Raw genomic sequence first — 6,075 nt, forward strand, 5'->3', positions numbered from 1 at the left:
TAAACTCAACCACTGTGGCCCCCCTTCCGCCCACAACGGTTCCGCGTTAACATCAACTACTGTGGTCTCCCTTCCACCCACAATGATTCCACGTAAACTCAAACATTATATAGTGTACACGCAAATAATTAGTATATTCTACACATAGTATTTCCTACGGCTAATCACATAGCATGTATATAGACACATATACACATATAGTATTTATCACGTATCACCAAATACTGTGGCTCCCCATCCGCCCACAATACGCATAATCACATTATTTTCTTAACATTCATGTCATAATCAAGTTAGTTCGTTTAATAAGTTGCAGCAGAACTTGGCTCATAGGCCATACTCAACTTTAGTTTATAAGTTGCAGCAGAACTTGGCTCATAGGCCATACTTAACTTTAGTTTAGTAAGTTGCAGCAGAACTTGGCTCATAGGCCATACTCAACTTTAGTTTATAAGTTGCAGCAGAACTTGGCTCATAGGCCATACTCAACTTTAGTTTATAAGTTGCAGCAGAACTTGGCTCATAGGCCATACTCAACTTTAGTTTATAAGTTGCAGCAGAACTTGGCTCATAGGCCATACTCAACTTTAGTTTATAAGTTGCAGCAGAACTTGGCTCATAGGCCATACTCAACTTTAGTTTATTAAGTTGCAGCAGAACTTGGCTCATAGGCCATACTCAACTTTAGTTTATAAGTTGCAGCAGAACTAGGCTCATAGGCCATACTCAACTTTAGTTTATTAAGTTGCAGCAGAACTTGGCTCATAGGCCATACTCAACTTTAGTTTATTAAGTTGCAGCAGAACTTGGCTCATAAGCCATACTCAACTTTAGTTTATTACTATTGTGGCCCCCCTTCCGCCCACAATAGCCCCTTAATCATCACAGACCACGTTATCCCCATGGCCATTACAGACCACGTTGTTTCCCAAATTGGTTATGTTTAACATTACATAATGTGTTTGTATAAACATGTTGTCACGTGTAATTTCATTATGTTTTGCAATTCGTATTAACTCCACTAAATATATCAATCAACGATAATAATCATCTTTCATCAGCACGTAGTCAATCATTATGTTTGTAGGGACTTTTCATATATAAATGTTCAGATATTTTATATCCTGAACCGTTTTCAGATGGATAACGTGTATAAACATGCTTTCCACCCCAAAAGTTCGTAAAATAGTTTAAAGAGTGGGGTCATGAAACTCACAGTTTTGTAGGCACGCAGTGCGAGGTCAGCTCGGGGTTCGTTTTCCTTGCTATCACTTAGTCCCTATAGTCCATATTATAATAATATTAATATTTTAATATTATTATAATCTCAGTACTAAACTGGGCTGTATAACTAATCTGGGTATAGCTGGAACGCCTAGAAAGTGGCAATAGGCTTGGGTTGTGATGTTGTTCAATGTCTAATACTTAAAACCGAACTTGGCTCAGATTCCCGTTTTCCCAGCTGGGCCAAGTTGTTCGTTTACGCGTTCAGAAAATAGTTATGGGACAATAAACTTGGGTAAATGTATTGGTTAATAAAATGATTAAGTTATAAAGAAGGATCACATACTGGGGTCCCGGATTAGCCACGGGGCCCGTTTTCGTTTATTCAGTTTGATTTAAGAAGAAACGCGCACAATCTATCCGGATTGTCCAGGTTTCTCATAGAAAAGTTCGTTTTCACTTAATTAGTCCAAACATATAATTTTTGATCACTCTTGGTGTTTTGATTTTCCCGCAGGTTCACTAGCCGCGAACTTGCCGGTTGTTATAAAAACTGAATTTGTTTAATATTCAGATTAGCATAATTAATTAACCGTTAATCATTAATTTATGAAAATTTAACCACTTATCAATTAAAATATGTAGATTTTTATAAAAATATTTCTGGAATTTATTTACTGATTTATTAATTTATAAAAATTCGTTTTATCAGCTATATTTCGCCTGAAAATCGTCCGTTTACCCCAAATAATTTCCAAAAATTCCACAAAAATTCCTGAATACTCAAATCATGTCCCAAATCCAGAATGTAAAAATTCACACGAACGCATATACACAAAACGCCTTTAGACTTCTCCAAATGATCCCAAAATTCATATGTGATCAAAATACATCAAATCTGAGTTCCCAGAAAATTTTCATAATTTTTGAAGTATTTTAGCTATTTTTCCTAAATAATTGTCCCAATTCGGTAATAAATTCGCCAAATATTCTCGAATGGTCGAAAAATTACCAAATTTAAAAAGGGACTTATTGACATGATACCTGATGTTCCTGCAAAATTTCAAGTCCTAAAAATATGCACATCACAACCTTAACCTAAACAGCCCGTAATCGAGTAAATCGGCATTACCTTTGCGGTTTTGGTTCGTTTTCGCTCTCTTAATCCAATTTTCGGGTTCTTGTGCTTCTATATAAGCTAGGTACAGGTCCTATATCACAAACCAAGCAATTTTTCATCAACATAACAGCCCTTAACTTAGGGTTTCGGCTAGTGCACAAAAACGAACTTTTGAACCGTAGAAACGCCGTTTCAACCCTTTCATCCGTGTTTATGGCCAAAAAAACTATCAAAACAGGTTCCTTACCATGTTTATGATCAAAACATGTTTATGGACCATTTTTAGGATTTTTACACGGTTAGGAATGATTTTTAGTAACCAAGACATGTTTTTATGGTATTAAACGACTTTAAACAAGTACAAAAGCTACTTATTTAAGCTCCTTACCTTAGGGTTTGAAGGTTTTGTGGCTAGAGCAGAACTTGTGTCCAGAATTCTCATGAAAAATATATCACAAAATATCTTAGAACTTGTTTAAATATGAAAAGGGTTTAAGGGGGGAAAAGTCTTCTTTGGCGGGCTGGGCTCGTTGGGTCCCCTTTTGGGCCCATTTGGCCCACTTTTCTCGATTTACGTGCCCGAACGTGAAATTCCGAGTCCAAATTTATTTCGGGTTCGGTTTCTAGCGACAAAAATATATCGGGTGCGACAAATGGAGCGAAAACGAGTGTTTTTCGGCTAGTTTTGTGTAAATTTATAAAAACATACTATACGTTTGTAAAAATCGAAAATATTTTCACGGATCACTTAAAACATTTCAAATAAGTGTTTGTAAGTCTTTTTCGGCTTAACGGATGATACAATGCTTGGTTTGTAACTATTTTTCGCGTTTAAGTCTATAGCAGGTAGTTAAACGAGCATGTTTTCGTTTAACTTGTTTGCTATCGAACTAAGGCCATATTACTAATATTTTAGCTTGCATAGATCGTATATCACTTGTAGATGGCACCCTGGGATATCCGGACCATAACCAGACCCGTTTGGTTATTCGTTTGTTCGTTACGCAATAAGCGGTTAAACGCTTATTCGAGTTTGTAAGTACTAAGGTGTACTCTGTTTTGCCACGGATGTCACAATGGGTTAGTTTTCTTAACCAGTTTTCTATCATTTCCCATTTTAGGTTGGATTCAATTTCCACAGAAACAATTTTTAGCTTCTTTGGAGAAGGGAACTTGGATAATATTATCATGTCTCTTAAGAGATATCACCGAAAACAGTGTTTCTTAGTCAAAAACTTTTACTGTTTTAAAAATCATTTCCTTTTGAATGTTTAATTTAGAAATATTGATTTTCATAATCAATGTTGACTTTTAAGCATGTTTAACAAGCACACATTATCACAGTATCAAAACACATTCATTCAGTCAGTAGAAATCATTCAAATAATCACATGAGTTTGTCGAGCATGCTCAGAAGTTCATCGAGCATACTCGAAAGTCAGTCGAGCAAACTTAAGATTTATCATTTCAGATATTGTGCTCGAGAGACTCAGCTGAGTGCTCGAGCAGTATACTTGTGCTTGAAATAAAGTTTTCCAAACCACATGTCCATGCTTGACCATAAGTAACACATCATTTGTGCTCGAGTTACTTGAGAGATCTCAAGTATGGTTTGTTTGTGCTCGAAGAGCTCTAAACACACCATGCAACATAGAGTTGTGCTCGAAATACTGGGAAAGTTTTTCAAGACCAAAATTCTGTGCTCGAGCAGCTGAGCTATGACATCTGTGCTTGAATGACTTAGAATAGTCTTATAGGAGCCTATGCCCGTGCTCGAAGAGCAACAAACGCATTATCAAGCACAGATTCATGCTCGAAGTACTTAGAATCACAAAAATACATCATTCATGCACAGATCAAAGTACCAAATGCTGTAAACAACAATAGCAACATATTTCACCAAGATTTTCACACAATTTAGTCACATACATGATTCATGCAATTAGAATAATCATTTAAGCATAGCAAATCATCATGCAAACATTCAAAGTGAGTAACACAGATAATCAGTTAGCACCTCACTTAAGCACTCATCCTAAATCAGACCTCATCAGCATTTATCATTCCTAGGTACTTTAACAGAAAATGAAACCTTGTTTTATCTAAAGGTTTGGTGAACAGATCAGCCAAATTATCAGATGTATCTACCCTTTTCATCTCTATTAATCCTTTTTCCTGACAGTCCCTAATGAAATGATGCCTAATTTCAATGTGCTTAGTCTTAGAATGTTGGACTGGATTCTTAACAATAAACATCGCAGCAGTATTATCAATTAAAATAGGTGTAAATAAGAAATTCATACCGTAGTCCAGCAGTTGATTTTGAATCCATAGAACCTGTGCACAGCAAGCAGATGCAGCAATATACTCAGCTTCAGCAGTAGAAATTGACACTGTAGTTTGCTTCCTGCATTGCCAAGACACCAGCCTGTTCCCAAGAAACTGGCATCCTCCAGAAGTTGATTTTCTACTCATGTTGCAACCATCATAGTCACTATCTGTGTAGGCCATCAAGTCAAAGGAAGGGTTCTTCGGATACCAAATCCTCAAATCTGGTTTTCCCTTCAAGTATCTGAATATCTCTTTACTGCTAGCATATGTGACACCTTAGGGTTAGCTTGAAATCTTGCACAGACACACACAACAAACATAATATCTGGCTTAGATGCTGTGAGATACATCAATGATCCTATATTGGCCTTATATTCATGCTGGTCCACTGGCTCTCCCTTTTCATCAGGTACCATTTTCTCATGTGTGTCCATTGGTGTGGACACTGTCTAGAAGTCTTGGCACTTGAATTTGTTAAAAATCTCTTGTACATATTTTGATTGATTTATGAAGATTCCATCAGCTTTCTGTTGCACCTGAAGTCCAAGGAAGAAGTTCATTTCCCCCATTGAGCTCATTTTGTACTTGGACTTCATCACCTGCTCAAACTCTTTGCACATTTGTTCATTTGTAAAGCCAAAGATAACGTCATCCATGTACACTTGCAGCAGCAGCAGATCTTTGTTTCTTCTCTTGTAGAATAAAGTCTTGTCAATGGCTCCTCTGCAGAAACCATTTTCCAGCAAAAGGTTTGACAACTCATTATACCAGGCTCTTGGTGCTTGGTGTAGTCCATAAAGTGCTTTGCTGAGCTTGTAAACCTTGTTTGGATGAACTGGGTTTTCAAATCCAGGAGGTTGAGTGACATAAACTTCTTCATCAATCTTTCCATTCAGAAATGCAGATTTTACATCAAGTTGATAGACTTTTATGTTCATTGATGTTGCATATGCCAGAAAGATCCTGATTGCTTCTAGTCTTGCAACTGGAGCAAAAATTTCTTCAAAGTCCACTCCTTCTTCCTGTAAGCATCCTAGAGCTACCAATCTTGCTTTGTTCTTGATCACTACCCCCCTTTCACCTTTCTTGTTCCTAAATACCCATTTTGTTCCTATAGCATACTTGCCTCTGGGCTTTTCCACCAAGTCCCATACATACAAGTCTCTGAATTGGGCCAATTCTTCCTGCATAGCTTCTACCCAGCTGTTGTCCTTTAATGCTTGATTGATGTTCTTTGGTTCAACTTGGGATAAGAAGCAAGCATACAGGCAGATATTTGCCTTTTCAAATGAGCTTATGGTAACTCTTTCCTTTAAGTCTCCTATGATGTTCTCTGCAGGGTGATTACTTTCGATAGAGGTGGTCTGCACAACTTGTTGTGCGGATACTTCTGTCTCTGG

The sequence above is a fragment of the Bidens hawaiensis genome, unplaced genomic scaffold, assembly GCF_021521415.1.
Source record: "Bidens hawaiensis isolate Kalapana, Puna unplaced genomic scaffold, B.hawaiensis_p1.1 tig00000657_1, whole genome shotgun sequence".
Taxonomy (NCBI): Eukaryota; Viridiplantae; Streptophyta; class Magnoliopsida; order Asterales; family Asteraceae; genus Bidens; species Bidens hawaiensis.